The 17,827-nt window shown below is 48.9% G+C and overlaps 1 pseudogene across 1 annotated transcript; it reads left to right on the top strand.

Annotated features, from left to right (window-relative positions):
* Positions 1–6,560: 6,560 nt before the first annotated feature.
* On the top strand, positions 6,561–17,447 carry LOC308640054 (arylsulfatase D-like; annotated as a pseudogene). The gene is made up of 7 exons: positions 6,561–6,670; positions 9,657–9,804; positions 12,437–12,554; positions 13,832–13,951; positions 14,568–14,984; positions 16,297–16,433; positions 17,313–17,447. The product of its transcript is annotated as an arylsulfatase D-like (transcript).
* Positions 17,448–17,827: the final 380 nt, after the last annotated feature.

Here is a 17,827-nt window from a genome sequence, read left to right as displayed (position 1 = left end):
GCAGTCCCACCAACAGTGGGTGAGTGAACCTTTTCCCCACCTACTCACCAAGATTTAATGATACTTGTATTCCTGAGAATTGCCCTCCTGACTGGAGTGAGAGGGAATAGATTTAACTTGCATTTCTCTAATTGCTAGAGATATTGAACTTTTTTTTCATATATGTTAACCACGGATAACTGTATGTTTAATGTGTGACTGGTGCTGGGGCTGCAGCTTCATCATTCTGCAGGACAACTTTTGAATTTTCTAGAATCATTTTAGAAACACTTCTATCCTCATTGAAGTTCTCAGTCCATTTATTATAATGAATTGTTCACAATTGTGTGCATCATTCCATCTTCAAATACTCCCAGTGGTTTATAAGAATCCAATCTCAGGCTAGAACTTTGTGGTTTGTTCACTGTAGTTTTTCAGTAAGAATTGATGTCAGTGTGCTGAACCACAGAGTTTTGTCATGTATTTGAAAGAGTGGGTCATAGTTTTGGTTTTCTTCACAAATTCATGTGGGTTTTATGGAACTTGTCAATTTCTCTCCAAGTGAGGAGAATACAGTGAATCCTTATGTCAATTTGTGGTGTACTGTTTTCTTTTAATTTTTTGGAAATTTAAAAATATATTTATAAAAATTTATTTGACTTTTACAAAACAATTATAGAATTCACAAAGATTTATCAAAATTCAAGCCCAATTAAAATTTATTGCAATAATCTTTCCTAGACTTGTTAGGCTCGAATTTGGGACCCCCAAAAGACCACCAGAGACCAAGATCCATGTAAGCAGCAAAGAGGTGTTCATTGGGAGCTAGCTCAGTCCTCCATGTGCACCCAGCAACGGGTGATGCTGAGAGGCCCCTAGCCCAGGGTTTGCAGCAGTTTTATACACTCTTTGGGAAAGGCAGGGATCCCAACATACATCATAGCATCTCTTGGCAAATCATCACACACCGCGGGAAAATTATAAAACAACTCTTAAACATGATTAGCACATTCACTGGTGGACACTGGTGGGTAGAGGTGATTTATTAGTACAGAGGGGGATTCATTTGAACTGTTTGGTTTGGGCCATGGGGGTTGTAGGTGCTGAACTACATGGTTTCCCAACATGTTCTCAACCACCATAAACTACAGGGAGGGTCATCTGGCATCCCAGGTATTTCCCTGTCTCATGCTGATTGGTGGCTGCAAGGGGGTTGCTATGGGTCCCCACCTAGACTGAGTCAGAGACACCTGGCACAGCAGATATCTCCTGTTATTTGCAGACAAACAACTCAGCAGGGTAGGTTTATGCCTAGGAGTGCTCTGTGGGTCTTTTCAAGGACAAGGGTCATGCCCCTTCCTTGAATAGGCTTTGCTCTGAGGTAGAGTGATGCAGTCTTGGCTGGGCACAGAATCACGAGCCACTCAAGCAGGAACAAAACTTTATTTTGAAAAAGCCGCCAAGACTCTGTAGGCGCCGGCAAGCCAAACCCGGTCCTCCCACGCGGGCGTCTACCGGAACCTCCCGTCTCCCGGAACCGGGGATCCCCCCCCCCCACCTCCCCCGGAATTTCCTCCTACTATCCTTCCCCAACCAATGGGAACTCTCCATGAGTCCCGGTAACATGAGTCCGGTAGCAGGCCAGGGTGAACAGCGGGAGTCCAATTTCCATATGAATGTAAATCTTAACATAATCATATCTCAGTGGCTAGCTGGCGTCACTTTACAACCAAAGGTGCCATACATCGTATATTTGCTTGTGGCTCCTAGGAGTAGAGGCTCGTCTTTCAGACTCAATGGCATTTTGTAACAAAGGTCAAAGGATCTCTGATCCCTGTGCCCTTCAACAGATGAACGGATAAAGAAATTTTGGTATATATACAGAATGGAATACTATGCAGCCTAAAAGAAGAACAAAATGATGACATTTACCAGCAAATAGATGGAAATGGAGAATATCATGCTAAGCAAAATAAGCCAGTCCCAAGAAATCAGAGGCCAAATGTCTTCTCAGATATGCAGATGTAATTCACAATAAGGGTGAGGTTCTTGGGAAGAATAGAGGAACTTTGGATTAGACAGAGGGAAGTGAAAAAAGGGGAGGGGTTATGGAGGTAGATTGAAAGTAAAATAAATCAGATGTCATTACCCTCTGTACATATATGACTTCATGACCAGTGAAACTCTATATCATGTGCAACAAGAAAAATGAGTAGTTATAATCCACCTATGTAGAATGTGACAAAATACATTCAGCTGTCCTGTGTAACTAATTAGAATCCATAAAAATCTTTTCAAAAGTTTATTGTACATTTTTGTATAAAAACAGTATCAAGTACTTGGGAAATAATTCCCAAGTATTTAAATGAAATCATGAAGATTCATAGAAGGACATTTAGCAAGCAGAAAGCAGTTAAGATTATAATGTGTGTCTTTAATCAATCATCACTCCTAGCAAATTAAATGTAGAAAACAATAATAACAGAAAGAAAATAATTCAGAATCCGAGTAGGAAATAGGAGTCACATCCTGAATGTGAACTTGGACTCTGGGGGTTCAGCTTTCCGTCAAAGCACTGCCTCACCCTGCCCAGCCAACAGGGTGCATTTGTGAATGGGCTGGAAACTCTTCCTATTTTCTGTGTTTCCCAGGATTTCTGCTGAATGCTGTGACTAACATTTAACCACTTGTCCTCAAATTCCACTTCAGATCTATTTCTGAAGAAAATGTTTCTCCTCCCACATGAAGAATGATATAAACATTTCAATGGCTTAAATATGTTTAATTACCCCCACACTCAAATCTCACTGCCTTGCTAACCCGTGTCCAATGAACAAGTCACTTTCTGGGCTTTTTTAAACTTCTTGACTCTTTTGCAAGCACATGTACCTCTTCCTTGCTCCTCTTCATCCTCACATTGTAGGAAACTCCGTGGAGACTTGGGATAGTCTCCCTTCACCTGTGGGCTAAGGCCAATGATTTGCTTGTATTCATGAGGGTGTCTCTGGGACCTGGACCAAGGAGGCCTCATCAGTGACACAAAACAGCCCTGGGCCCAGGTTGAGGAGTGAGGTTCAGCAAGATATTGAACTGTTTTCAAGACATGTCAAGGGGCGACATGGTGCACAGAGAAACAATAATATTCACTGAGATTGTCTCAGTATATTACTCTTGAAAGGGTAAAGCTTCTAAACTGCAAAGCATGGGTTAAATTCCTGAGGCAGTTAGGACAAGGCCCCACTGGCCATTTAGTTGAATTATGGCCTGGAGTTCTGTGCAATTCCTCACGTAGATATTCAGGGTCCGAACCAACCAGTTTAAATGTAACCCCCTCCTTAGGAATGACCTATCACTCCAGCCAGCCCTGTTCCCGCCAATGAATGTACTAATCAAGTCTAAAAATTATTGTTTGATTTTCCCGCGGTGTAAGGTGATTTGTTAAAGGAGGCTGTGATGTATGCAACACCCCCCCCCTCGTCCTCCCCCAAAGGTGTACTTAAGCATTGTTCACCCCCTGCTCTGGGCTCTGGGCTGCTCTCCCTTCCTGAGTGAGCCTTGAGCCCCAGTAGGCTGGTTCAATAAACCTCCTTTTGCCAATTGCATGGAGCTAGTCTCTTGTGGTCTCTTCCTCCGATGTTTGTGCCGGTCCCTTACACTCTGTCCCTATTTTTTTTTAAGAGAGAGAGAGAGAGAGAGAGAGAGAGAGAGAGAGAGAGAGAGAGAGAATTTTTTTAATATTTATTTTTTAGTATTTGGCGGACACAACATCTTTGTTGGTATGTGGTGCTGAGGATCGAACCCGGGCCACACGCATGCCAGGCAAGTGCGCTAACGCTTGAGCCACATCCCCAGCCTGTCCCTATTTTTTAATTTTTAAAAAAAATTTAGGTGTAGTTGGCCACAATACCTTTATTTAATTTTTATTTATTTTTATGTGGTGCTGAAGGACAGCAGGTTGCAAGTTCTGAGCAGCCTTCAAAAGGAATCTACTGCCCTTAGGTGGGCCTTTATTTTTATATCATTTTTGCAGATATCTTTTTTTTTTTTTTTTTGCAGATATCTTTCCAGGTAGTTAATAAATAGTCTCAAAGCCCCAAACTTATTTGATGTGCATACTTTTCAAGAGTCACAATCTTTTCTGACATATTGATTACCTGAGATATATTGAGGACATGGTTTAGAATATTTTCCTGTAACCTTTGCCAATTATGATTAAGCTTTTACATTATCACCTTAATCACTAGGTGCACACTGTTGTGGGGCAGGTCACTCAGAAAACACACCAATTCCCAGTTCTGTCCAAATGGACAGAATTTAGCTGGCCAGCCAGGGACAGCTCCCTGCAGGACCCATAACTGTCTCTACAAGGAATAGCCCCAAGCCTGAGCAGGAGAGAAGAATTTCTTACATGATGTTAAGTCTCAGGATAAAATGGAGTCTGCTTGGTCATTGCCCATATAACCTGGCCCATAACACTATACTGCACAACTCGACTACATGTCTCCTGTTCTATTATTAACTTTTAACTTTAAATCATACATATAAATTATTTCATTAACCTTTAACTTTAAAGCACACCTATAATTATTAGTAAGCTTTCTTACTTTTAATCTAAAGTGACAGTAAAACACACTTAAAATAGTGAAAGCCTATTATTCCAAAGTGACTCTAAAATATATCTATATTAATTTTACATTATTCTATTTTTAATTTCCAAAGTAATTTTATTTTTTTCATATGACTTATTTAACTGCTTTCTTAAAGTTTCCTTGATCCTTGGTCAAAGCAGATCACATCTTGTGTCTTTTTAATCTTTTAACTAAAGGGCAGGTTCTGCACCTCAACCCATTTGCCATTAATATTAACTATGTGTTTTCCACTTCCGTCATGAATTCCTGTGTGAGGCAGAGGAGGGTGTGTTAATGGGGGGAATGTATTTTTATTAGCTTCTTGTCTTCCAGGGGAATACTATAATCTTCCTTTAATTAAGCAAGTTACATAGGGTGGTCCTTGTACAGTTGGCACAACTATTGTTTTTCTGTAACTAGGCTATTGCACAGGTTGTGGCTTTAGAAGAGAGGGGAACATTAGTGTACATTGTTAACCCTGGGATAAACATTTCTTGTGTATTAGGCTTTTCTTGGGAACTTTGATTGGTAATCTTTTTCCTGTGAATTTCTTAAGGAATAACACTATTTTTTGTCTCCTGAGAGATATTGAAACATCTTGGGGCCTGTCTCAATTGTGTCCTTGGTCTCATTCTGGAAAATTTCCTGCATTCTCAGGGAACACGTACTTTTATTATTTATTGATAGATGCCCTGTTCTCTACATCATGAGGATCATAAACAAACACTTAACATTCCCCATGGTTTCAGATTCCAGATGGTGTGGCCCTGCCACAGCATCTCCCACACTGTGACCCTGTCAAACAGCAGATTACAGGAACCCCTTCACCAATTCCTGATTGTGAAAAACCCCAGGAAAAAAGGAGAAATTTAATTTTAAAAAAAAAAGAACTGGGAAGTAGCTTCAGCAGAACGCAACATGCCTGCTCTGTACTGAACAGGTGATTGAGAGCTGCCTAGGCAGGGAAGCCCTTCACCCCAGTCTTGAAGAGTGGCAGCTGCACTAACTGCACTTAAGCATTAAGAGCTCCGTAGGACCTCCAAATATGATACCATGGTTACTGGTGAGGAGTTCTGCTTTCCCACATGTTGAAGTTTGAACATTAGAGAAGCACACCTAAGCAAGCATATAAAGCAGGGTTTATTTTAAAAAGGGGAACACAGACTTCTGGAAGGGAGAAGAGGCCAAGGCTGGTTTCCTGGTATCCCAAGAAGCAAAGTGTTCTGCCCTTTTTATATGTCCTAGGCTTCCTTGGGTCTCCAGTCCTCTTCCCCTTATCTTTCTCCTTCCTGCAAACATGACTAGGCACAGGATGCTCCCGAGCTGGTCAAAAGGTGGGAACCAGAAGAGCTGAAGGGGGAAGGACAGGATGGAGCAGCCAAGGACACATTAATCAAAAACCTTGTAGCTCCCTGTAGGGAGGGGCAATTCCTGGGACATGCTATTTTAACAGCAGATTGGCTCAAGGGTGGAGGAAGGGTTCTGAAGGAACTGACATTTCAATCTCTCAGGGAACAGTCTCCAACTTGCCAGACTCATCAAAATTGTTCTCACTCCATTTCCCTGCCGGTTTAATTCTGGCTTCAACCCAGGCCCTGCGTGCACAAAGGAGCAAGAGTCCAGCACCCTAGAGATTCCCAATGCGGAGCCTGGTGGAGCTGAATTCGCACCAATTCTATGAGAGGGGTGGGGCTGTCCCAAGACCCTTGGAAGGAATAAAAATAAATGTTCCCTAAACTGCCTTGGCTGCCTTGGGAGTCACCCTGCTTGTGCCCCATCCAGATTAAGCAGATGCAGAAGCCCCAGCTTCACTGGTGGTGGGGACCTGGGAGAACTTGTTTCCAGGAGCCACTCCCTAGGCCCAGAGTTGGAAGGTTAATCGGATTAAGTGAGCCACCAGGGTCCAGGAGCACACCAAGCAGCCTGGTGGGCGGAGACACCAGCCTTGGCAGGATGGCGCCCAGATCTGGGGTCAAGGTACTTCCCTGGCGCCAGTGCGCAGCCATGGAATCCACGCAGAGGTGCACTCGCAGGCCTAGGGGACGCGCCTCGGCCACCGTCAGGTGCTCGGGATCCCAGGACTCGCAGCCACTCAGGCCTGGGGAGGGGAAGAGCGAGAGACCCTGGAAAGGAAGCTGAGGTGCTAGGAAATGGTGAGTCACCAAAACCCAGTCCCAGGCTCATTCTCTGCGGGGGCCCAGAGAGCAGCGCTGGGGTGGGGGCAGAGGGAGGTGGGGGGCCCCCCCGAGCAGGAGGGGGGGCCTGGGTTGAGACGCAGAAACTGCGCCCGAAACGCCTGCGGGGCCGCTCCAGGATCCAGCGGGGTGACACGCCTCACCTCAATGCCTTGGAGACTCGACTCCCCACTCTCGGGTCTCCGAACCCCTCCAAGACCTGCTCCCTGCCCCCTCATGGCCTGTGTCCCCCACATTAGGTCGGCACAGATGCGCTGGAGTTTCCCCCCACTAAGACCCGCTCTGCCCCTCCCATTCGGAGCCGGGACTCCTCCCCTGGGCCGAGTCCTACAATCTCTATAAGGCAAGTCCCCTGCCCCACCCTGACAAGGCTGTGACACCCTCCACACTCATTTTTTAAGACATGCAGGCCGAAGCCCGAGTTCTCCCCAATAAACTCGAAGCCCTTCGTGTCCCATCCTGGTCCCCACACCCAGCCATGGCCTGTCACACACTCTAAGACACAATCCTGTCCCACCCCCAACACGGTCTTGACCCCCAGCTGATCCTCCTGTCCGGTCCTCTCCCCATATGGCCGTCTCGCCCTATCACTTCCCTAAAACCACCTGGTCCCGACTTGGGGCCCTGCATGAGTGTCCTCTCGCCCCCCCACCCGCACACCCCGCGCCCCCTCCCTGCTGCTGCTGGGGAGTCCCCAGGAACAGTCTAAGCCACTGCTGTCCCTCCCCCGGGGCCTCTCTCCCCTTCCCCCAGCACTGAGGGTCCCTCCAACACTAGGGCCACCACTGGACCCCTGCGCCGTCCCTTCCCCTCCTAAGTCACTCCCCAGATCGCTCCTGGGACCAAATGTCCACCCAGGGGCAGCTCCGCAGTGCCCAACACTAAGGCCCGCCCCTGTCCCGCCCCCAGCATGTCCAGCCCCCCATCCTAGGGCAGGCACCTTTCACCACCCCACCTTAAGGCCTAGTCTCCCCCTAGACAGGCCCTGGTGGGCTCCTGGGAGTGTCCCCTTCCAGCCTCAGCTGTGCGTTGCCGCTCACACTGAGGCACGCCCCTTGCCCCACCCCCAGCACATCCCCCCTCTAGGATACGCCCCTTGCTCAGCCTCCTGCAGTCCATTGCGCACTTTAGAACACGCCCTTGCATCGCCCTCCACCCTGTCCCCCTAGGAAGGCCCCATCCAGCTCCTGGGCACGTCCCCCTCGCAGCCCCAGCTCCGCAGTGCCCAATAATCAGGCCTGTCCCTGGCCCACCTCCAGCACGCCCACACCCCCCACTCTAGGACACGCCCCGCCCTGCTCCTGGCCCCCAAGTCCCCCATCCCGCCCCAGCGCAGCTGTGCAGGGCCTTATGACCCTCCCCCGGTGTCGACCCTTGACTTTCCCCCATCCCGCCCCTGCGCAGCTGTGCATGGCCTTATGACTCCCCCCCCACACACACACACACTGCTCACTAAAAACCACAGGGTGCAGACCCTTGACTTTTCCTCCATCCCCGCCCCGCTGCCACAGCTGGGTCCTCCTCCCAGCGCTAGGACACCCCAGTCCGCTCTGGGTCCTCCAGTCCGCCCACTGTGCCTTCTGGTGTCCCTGTCCCTCCAGCAGTAGGATCATCCTCCAGTCCCCCACCTTCAGGGCGCACAAGATCTATAGCAGCCCCCGCCCCTTCCCTCTGGCTACCCCCTCCCACTGTGACTCCGCCCGCCTGCCCTCCCCGGTTGCCCCACCCCCAGCACATCTTGGACAGCTGAGTACCTCTGGGTCCTGGGGCAGGTGGAGCCCAGGACACCATTGAAGCTCCTAGTAACCTCTAGGGCAGTGGGGCGCCTGGCCCCCTGTTCAGGGACTCTCTCCTCTGCCTGCTGTTGTGTCTCTGGGGTTGCTTTGAATCCCCCATCTGTGGTTTAAAATCCTAGTGTCCCTGCAGGTCTGGTCCTCCTAGTGCCCTGTCTGATGCTTGGCGCAGCCTTGGAGCACCTCACACTGTGGACCAAGGCGCCTGCCAACCATCAGCCACCTCCTGACCCGCTGAGGACCCCAAGTGGCAGGCCTCAGGCTCTGGACCCCACGTTCGCCCCCGCTTTACTGAGAGTTGAGCTCAAATGACCTTAACCCAGAGGACCCATTTAGTGACAAAACAAATTCAAAGAGACCATGACTTGCACAACAAGAAAGGGTGTTTCCAGGGTCACCCTGGGGTGTTGGTAGCGACAAATGTCACCACAAATGCACTCAGAAATCTCCCAGGATTCAGTTGCCCGATGTCCAAAAATAAACAAGGAAAAAAACAGAAAGTGAAAAACTTGTAAGTCAGGCATTTGTCACAGCACATTGTTACAACTGTTTTGTTATCATTTGCCACCGTTAATCCTTTGCTATGCCTAGATTATAAATTATACATTATGACAGGCATCTATATATACTGAAAAAAGTATAGTCTATATAGGGTTAGGTACTAGCTGAACTTTCAACATCCTCTGAGATTTTTGGAATGTGTCTCCAGAGGATAAAGAGGGGACCTCTGTGCTGTTCGCATGGAGTTAAAGTGGAGGGAACTTTCTTATGAGGGCTCAGTTTCTGATTGCTTGCTGAGAATCTCCAGTTTGGGTGCAGGGAGAAAATGGGCCTCTCTCAGCATTAGTCTTGATTGGCCATTAGCAGTAGGAATTCCACCCTGGTTATTTTGGGCTGTTGGACTCCGTGCAAAACCAGAGGTTTCCCACAGCTGGATAATTCTCTTGAGGCTCAGTTGGCATTATAGGAGTTCAGTTCAAGCCCTCACCAGAAGCCTGACATCTACATATGCATGGTGTAAACTTTGCATGCCAAATCCTGTACATTTATTTCCTCTGCAGAGACTGTGCTGCTTTTGCTCCTTGTATGTTGGCTTCTGCAGACCTGTGAGCAGAAACCACCTAACGCTTCCAAGCCAAACATCCTGCTGATCTTGGCAGATGATCTGGGCATCTGGGATGTTTGTTGCTATGGGAACCTTACACTGAGGTAGAGTGTAGTTTGGGTCGTGGGGTTGTGCCTTGTGTACAGTTTAGTGGAATAATTCACTTAAAATCGACGAGTGCAAATGAAATTTCTTAGTGCTGCAGAATTCAGCACCAAAAATGATTATTCTCCAAGAGTAAAAATAGGGTCTTAGCCCTCTCAAACAACTTGATGCCCTGCTGAGTTTATAAGGGTTTTTCTGTGGCTGCTGTAATAAATAACCAAAAACACAGAGACTTAAATGTAATCCAGGAACCACCACCCCTCCCCCAGCCCTGGAGGGCAGAAGCTGAGACCAGAGTCCCAGGCTGAGCTCCCTCCATGGGCTCCAGGGAGGCTCCTCCTGACTCTCCAGCTCCTGGGGCTCCAGGTGGTCTTTTGCAGAACAATATAGTGGCCCCTCAAAAGCTTAAGATTGAATCATGATTTGACCCAGCAATGCCACAACTGGGTTCAGACCCAAAGGATTTGAAAGCAGTGATTCCAAAAGATACTGGCATATCCTGTGTTCACAGATATGGATGGATGGTTGGCTGCATCAGAAGCCCTGATCCCCAGTATGACTGGAGACTAGGGCAAAAAGCATATCTTAGTGGGGTGGGGGGGAGCTAGGGCCAAAAATGGGGCCAAGGAAAAGGTCTGAATGGGGGTCTTTGGAGGCCAGAGGATCTTAGAGAGTGTGGGATATTTTCTTATTTTGGCTAAACTGTGTAGAGGATTTCACACAGGCTTGTAAAATTGTACTCTGTTCTGAGTCCTTTATTCTCAGAGTTAGCAAATCACTAGAATTTTACCCCAAATCCATCATTTATGTATCCATTTATGAATGAGCCATTCCTCCACCCACCCATCTGTCCATGTTTTCATCCAGGTATCATCCATTTGTCTATCTGCCCATCCATCCATGGTGGATGGATAGATGGATGGGTAGGTAGATAGATGGATGAATAGATGGGTAGATGGATAGATGGTTGCCTGGATGGATGGATAGATGGTTGCCTGGATGGATGGATAAATGGGTGGATGGGTGGATAGGTGGGTGGGTGGATGGATGGATAGATCGGTGGATGAGTGGATGGATGGACGGATGGGTGGGTGGGTTGATGGATAGATGGATGGATGGATGGATAGATGGTTGCCTGCATGGATGGGTGGATGGGTGGGTGGATGGATGGATGGGTGGGCAGATGGGTGGTTGGCAAATTGGTAGATGGGTGGATGGATGGATGGGTGGATAGATGTGTGGGCAGATAGGTGGTTGGCAAATTGGTAGATGGGTGGATGGGTGGATCGATGGAAGGGTGGGTGGGTGGATGGGCAGACAGATGGGTGGGTGAATGGGCAAATGGGTAAATGGGTGAATGAATGAATGGATGGATGGATGGTTGAATGGTGGATGAATGGGTGGGTGGGTGAGTGGATGGATGAATGGATGGATGGACGGGCAGATGGATAGTTGGCTGGATGGGTGCATGGGTGGTGGGCTGGCTGGCTGGCTGGAAGGACTGACAAGGTTCTTTAACCTTGGTCCTACTGGAACACTGGCCCAGATCACTCTGTGATGGGCCCATCCTGTGCTTTGTAGGATGTTGAACAACATTTCTGGTCTCCACCTGCTGCTCACCAATAGCACCACATCCCAAAGTGGGACACCTCCAGTGTCTCTGCACTTTTCCAGTTGTCCTCAGGGAAGCAAAACTTTTCTTTTCTTACGGGGGGCCACTGAGGTGGTCAGCTTTAGGTGCGTGAAGAACAAGGTCTGAGCTTTTATAGCTTAGCTTCCACCAGATGCAGCCTCCTCCAAGGTAGAAGGGAAGAGACTAGCACCTGTCATCTGACAGTCCATGGGGAATTCCGTGAGCTCTAGGGGCTGGGTCACTGCCTTTGGGATGCCTATCTATAGTGAGATTCTCAATCTATTTTTGCACGTCTGACTGCAAAAGCTCTTAGGTGAAGTGTTTCATCTTCTCTTTGAATTTTGCACCTGAGAAACCTGGTAGGAAACTCAGGGTGCACCCTTCGTGGATGCTGGTGGGATATTTAAGGCACACAAGCCCCCTGGGTTGCATACCCCCCCCCGAAAAAATAAGAAAAAGCCAAAAATGTAATTTTGTTGGGGTCCATCTTCCTCTAAGAAGCCCTGTGATGTAACCACAGAGTTATTGTGACAAGAGGTTCCCATAACCCACCCTAAGAGGAGAATGCCACTACGCAGATGTGCATTTCATACCCCGAACCCACCCAAGGTCCTGGATGAGCCCAGACTGCCTGGGCTCAGAACCCACGGCATTCCCCAGCTGGACAAAAGCTTCCCTCACAGCCCGTGTTTATACTCACTGTGCAACATCATCACCCCCAGAAAGTGAAACAGGCAAGGTGTCTGTGTGACAGCCCCCCAGGCCAAAGCCAAAATTCAAAATCTGGGGTGCCCTTTGTAGCTTTGGCAACAGCTGAGGTGGGGGGAGGGCTATAGGAGGAACCGCCCAGGGTGAGCCTCATCTGTCCTTTGCAAACTTAGAGAAGTGGGCGCACTAAGACAGGTGCCACGCAGCCCCAGGAAGTTCCATGCAGGCCTCGTCTGAGGCCCAGAGCATTCCCAACCCTTTCCCAAGTGATATTCATCTGATTTTCTCAGGACCCCCAATATCGACCGGCTGGTGGAGGAGGGCATGAGACTCACCCCGCACCTGGCGGCCCCCCGTTCTGCACCCCGAGCAGAGCCACTCGGATCAGGTGGGTGTTGTGGGGACCCTGTACAGCAGCTCCCGGCTGCAGCCTGGACCCTATCGCCGCTCTAGCTGGGTAGTGATCCCGCAGAGACTGGGAAATTGAAAGCTAATGTGCCCTCCTGTCACCTTCCTGCAGTGTGTGCTCCGAACAGGACCTCGTATGCCCTCACCCCTCAGGACCCTTAGCCCCGTGGGTGTTAAAACCCACACACAATGCCGGACGCGGTGGCGCACGCCTGTCATCCCAGCGGTTGGGAGGCTGAGGCAGGAGGATAACGAGTTCAAAGCCAGCCTCGGCCAAAAGGAGGCCCTAAGCAACTCAGTGAGACCCTGTCTCTAGGTAAAATGCAAAATAGGGCTACAGATGGGGCTCAGGGGTTAGGTACCCCTGGGTTAATCAAATGGGAGTCACAGATAACCACACACCTCTTCCTGAGGTCAAGATCATCCCTAGCTGATCTGGGACACACAGCACGCTGCAGATTCTGCGTGAATCGTGCTGATACTCAGAGAAAAAAATTGCTCAGGGAAAAAACACTCAACACAAATGTCTGTGCACGTCTGGTACTAGAGAAACGTTCTTTTCCTTCTGGTATTTTCCACATACCAGCTCTTGTCTCATCAAATTGCCAGGTAGGTGCCCTTGGTAGGCTGTGTGGAGGGAGCCTTCTGGGACGGGATGACCACCATCATTGGTGGATGAGAAGCAGAAATACAGTCATTGACAGGTGAGATACAATGCTCCATAGATGATGATGGTGATACTGTCAATGAAGGAAGATGGATTAATGATGCTCAATTGATAGCAATCCTGTCAATAGATAATAGAGGAACAGGTGATAGCTAATGATGGGTGATAGAGGTATATAAAGGTGACAGATGCATAATGCACATACAGGTGCATTATTTATTATCAGATAAATGATGTGTGGATAGAAAGGGGATAGATGCAACATAATGGTACCTGGAAGATAGGTAATGATTGATAGATAGATAGATAGATAGATAGATAGATAGATAGATATATTGAGCTGGTTCTCATGATAGGCAAGGTGTGTCCAACTTATGCAGCTGACATTAGGGCAGATGATGCTCAGTGGTGGGGTCATACTGTGCACAATAGCACATTTAACAACCTCTCTGATCTGCACCCACTCCCTACCCAGAGCACCACCTCCCCACCTTCCCCAAGTGCTGACAGCCAGATTCTTGCCCACTGTCCCCTGGTGCCCAGAATCCCTTTGCTAAGACCTGTTCCTGGCAAAGGGAACATGAACCTTGCTCTGCTGTGGGATCTGCAGGAATGGACAACGATGAGTACCTGGTCCTCTATTGGAACGCAGGCTTAGGCGGGCTTCCTGCCAACGAAACCACTTTTGCAAAAATCCCAAAGGAGCAAGGCTATACCACCAGCCTTGTAGGTATTCGAACACCTGATTCCCCTCCCATCCAATTATCAAGGGACCAATTTCCTCTGGAGGAAAAAAAAAAAAAACTTTTATCCTTCTCCACCTCCCGAGTTGGTATCTGGTTCCACTCCGGCCCTCTCAGATGGTTTTCAGTTCAGAAGTTCTCCTCATTGCAGAGGTTTGGGGTTCTTTGATATATATTTTGCCTTCTTTCCTTCTATGAACCTGTCTATCTTCTTCAGCCCCAAGGAATCAGAAAGCTCTTCAGAGCCTGGCTCCACCACCTGTAATTCCAGTAGCTTGGGAGGCTGAGGCAGGAGGACCGCAAGTTAGAGGCCCACCTCAGCAGTTTAGCAAGGCCCCAAGTAACTCAGCGAGACTCTGTCTCTAAATAAAACACAAAAAGGGCCGGGGATGGGGCTCGGGGGTCGAGTGGCCCTGAGTTCAATCCCTGGTACCCCAAACCAAAAGCAAGTCTTGGTTGAGGTCACTCATAGCCTCTGCTGATTCAGGATCTGCTCTTTGGAGGTTTTCTTTCCCCTGACCACATCCAAATGGCCCCAGGGTTCTTTGTCCCAGGCAACAGCGTGTGCCCTTGGTGTGGCTGACCACCCACCCCCACTTGCAGGAAAGTGGCACCAGGGCATGAGCTGCGCGTCCCGCGGGGACCACTGCCACCACCCACTGAACCACAGCTTCCACTACTTCTACGGACTGCCCTTCACCCTGATCAATGACTGCGACCCTGACAGGCCCCCAGAGCTGGGGGTCACAGTGGCTGCCCGGTTCAGCCGCTACACCCGCATCCTGGCTCTGGGCGTCCTCACGCTCACGGCTGCCAAACTCAGTGGCCTCCTCTCGGATCCCTGGACCGCAGTCGGGTGCAGGGCCAGCCTCGTCTTCACCACGTGGTTCTCCAGCTGTGGGTTCCTGTGACTCTGAAAAACTTTGTGCTCATGCGGAACCACCAGGTCACCGAGCAGCCCATTGATGTGGGAAGCACCACCAGACGGATGCTGCAGGAAGCCACGGCCTACATTCAAAGGTGAGGACCCTCACGATCTGGGGTGGGGGGGCAGGTTCTGAGCCGTGAGCTACCCTGGGGTCCCATAGCAGCAGGTGCATTGAAAAGGTCCAAATTCACACTTCATTCACAAATGAAAGGAAGCTATCCTTCTTCATCGCTACATAGTATTCCACAGTGTATTTGCGGAAGGATTTCTTTATGGAGTCACTTTGCCCACGTCTGTCATCCTAGCAGGTGGGGGGGCTGAGGCAGGAGGATGGCAAGTGGGAGGCTAGCCTCAGCAACTGAGAGAGGCCATAAGAGACTCAGTGAGACTCTATCTGTAAATAAAATATCAAAAGGACTGGGGAAGTGACTCAGTGGTGAAGCACCCCTGGATTCCATCTCTGGTGCTAAAAAAAAGGAAGAAAAAGGAAAGGCCCAACCTCTTCATATGAATTGGTTTCCACACTTGGATCTCTGCTTTGAGTTACCGGGTTGCACTGGAAAGTATCCAAGTAGTGGTCGTGCATCAGGGACTCCTTCCAAGGCCCAGGGAATGCCTGAAACCCCAGAGAGTACCCAACCATTTATATATAAGTAATAAATAAATATTCATACATTTACTACAATATATAGCTATTTCCCTATGCATACATACCTATGAAGATATTTAATTTATAAATTAGGGAAAGCCAGAAATTAGCAGCACCTAATAATAAAATAATAATGATGGCAATGTTCTGTAACACAGGGTACATGGGTGGGGTGTCCCGTCCCTCCCTCTCAAAATATCTTCCTGTACTATACTGACCATGGATGTTGTTTTACTCAGACAAAATTGCCACTGTGACCAAAAGTCCCAAGAAGAACATTTGGAGGAGGAAGAGTTTATTTGGGGCTCATGGTTTCCAAGGTTCAGTCCATGGTTGGCCGACTGACTCCATGGCTCTGGCTCAAGGGGAGCAGAACAAAATGGCAGAAGGGTCTGGAGGAGGAGAGAAGCTCAGGACAGGGCACCAGGAAGCAGAGAGAGCTCTGCTCAGCAGGGACAGGATAGAGACCCCAAAGGCACAGCCCAGGGATCCCCTCCTCCAGCCACACCCCACCTGCTACAGTCACCACCCAGTGAGTTCATCCAAGTGGATTAATCCACTTCTAGGTCACACCTCTCATAATCTAATCATTTTACCTGTGAACTTTCTTGCATGGTCTCACTCATGAGTTTTTTGGGGGAACCCTCACAGTGAAATCCCAGCAGGTGAACCCAGGTCATGGACACAGCACATTCAAGGTCCACTGTGGACACCATCATCTGCCGTCCATAATTCCAGTGGTTTTCTAATTTCACAAACAAGGACAGGCCCTTTCTCCTCTTTGTGTCCCAGCTGCACGTCCACAATCCTCTGGTGACCTTGAAAGCCTTCCTCAGGAGAAGCCGCCATGGTTTTTACAGAGACAACCTGGAGGAGATGGAGTGGTTTGTAGGTAAGTCAAGATCAAGAACGGGGGAGAGTACACCCCACTCGTGTCATTTGTTTGTTCATTTCTTCCCAGTGATAGTCTAATTTTGCACAAAACCAATCATTTCGTTAGCAATCAGTTTTGTGAGAAGCTGTCATTCAGCATCATCCTTAGTGGTTACAGGAAGCAGAGAGACAACGTTAGCTTTCGGCATCATGGAGGAAAAGGGCTCTGCTTTTAGGGCTTTGGGACACGCTAGAGAGAAGCAAGAACTTGCAGACTCTTCCATCTGCGAGGGTTTCCTGGAGACGTGGAAGCCCTCGCAGGTCAGGTGATATGTCCTTGCATGAATATCCTGACATCTGAACTACGTGAGAGGCAGATGTCCAAGGAGGACAGCAGCTCACATCCCTCGTGAATTGGCCTCTGTGCCTTCAGGGGTAGGAAGGACTGCTGGTCTCCACGGTGCAGGGAGATACTGCTGGGTATGCAGGTGTCCCCTGCTCTGCTGATAATGGCCATCATAAATTTTACTGCTATTTGTTGTGGTTCCTTCCATGTGGGCTGGAATCTGTCATTGCTTTACCCCGTCCCGGGGCACCCTCTCACCCTTTTATTAGGGCACTTGACCCCACCGGCACTGCACATAAAAACCATGCCTGATGACAACGTCCTGGATATTTCTTTACAAATCTCTCCTGGTTTTTCGAGGTGACGTGGTGCTAAGCAGACCTGGGCACGACAGTCTCAGCACCGTGATCTCACATGTCCCTGTGGTCTCTTGGCAGGGGGCTCTTTCTGTGACGGTCCAGTACAAGGTGGCTTGTGCATAGAATGGGAAGTGCATGCCCCCAGCTGAGACCCGTGTGGGTACTCTGTCTGACACCTTCTACCTTCTCACAGTTAAAGCCCTCCATGCCCTTGATTAGAACCATCTGAAGAACTCCACAATCACCTATTAGGACTCTGATCATGGAGGGTTACTGGTGGCCACAGATGAACACCAGCAGCTGGGGAGGTGCAACGGGATCTACAGAGGTGAGGGGCTAGCCACGGGGAGGAACAGAGACAGGGAGCCAAAGGAGTCTGCATTGGAGGTCCCAGAGCAAGGAGACTATGGAGGAGGAGGGGGATGATGCTGAAGAGGAGGAGGAGAAAGAGACAGAGGTGGAGGAGGAGAATGAGGAAAAGAAAATGGAGGAGGAGGAGGAGGAGACAGAAGAGGAGGAAGGGAGATGAAAAAGAAAGACAAGGAGGAGGAGTAGGTGGAGAGATGATGATGTTGATGATGAGGAAGAAAGAGGAGAGATGAGGAGGAGGAGAGGAGGAGAAGGAGGAGGAGATGGAGGAGGAGGAGAAGGAGGGAAAAAAGGATGGAAAAGAGGAAGAGGATGAGAAAAAGGAGGAGGAGAAAGAGG

The sequence above is a fragment of the Spermophilus citellus genome (assembly GCF_964194105.1).
Source record: "Spermophilus citellus genome assembly, contig: SCAFFOLD_682, whole genome shotgun sequence".
Lineage (NCBI taxonomy): Eukaryota > Metazoa > Chordata > Mammalia > Rodentia > Sciuridae > Spermophilus > Spermophilus citellus.
Note: the sequence above shows the minus strand (reverse complement) of the source record. Positions and strands in the feature narration are given on the sequence as shown.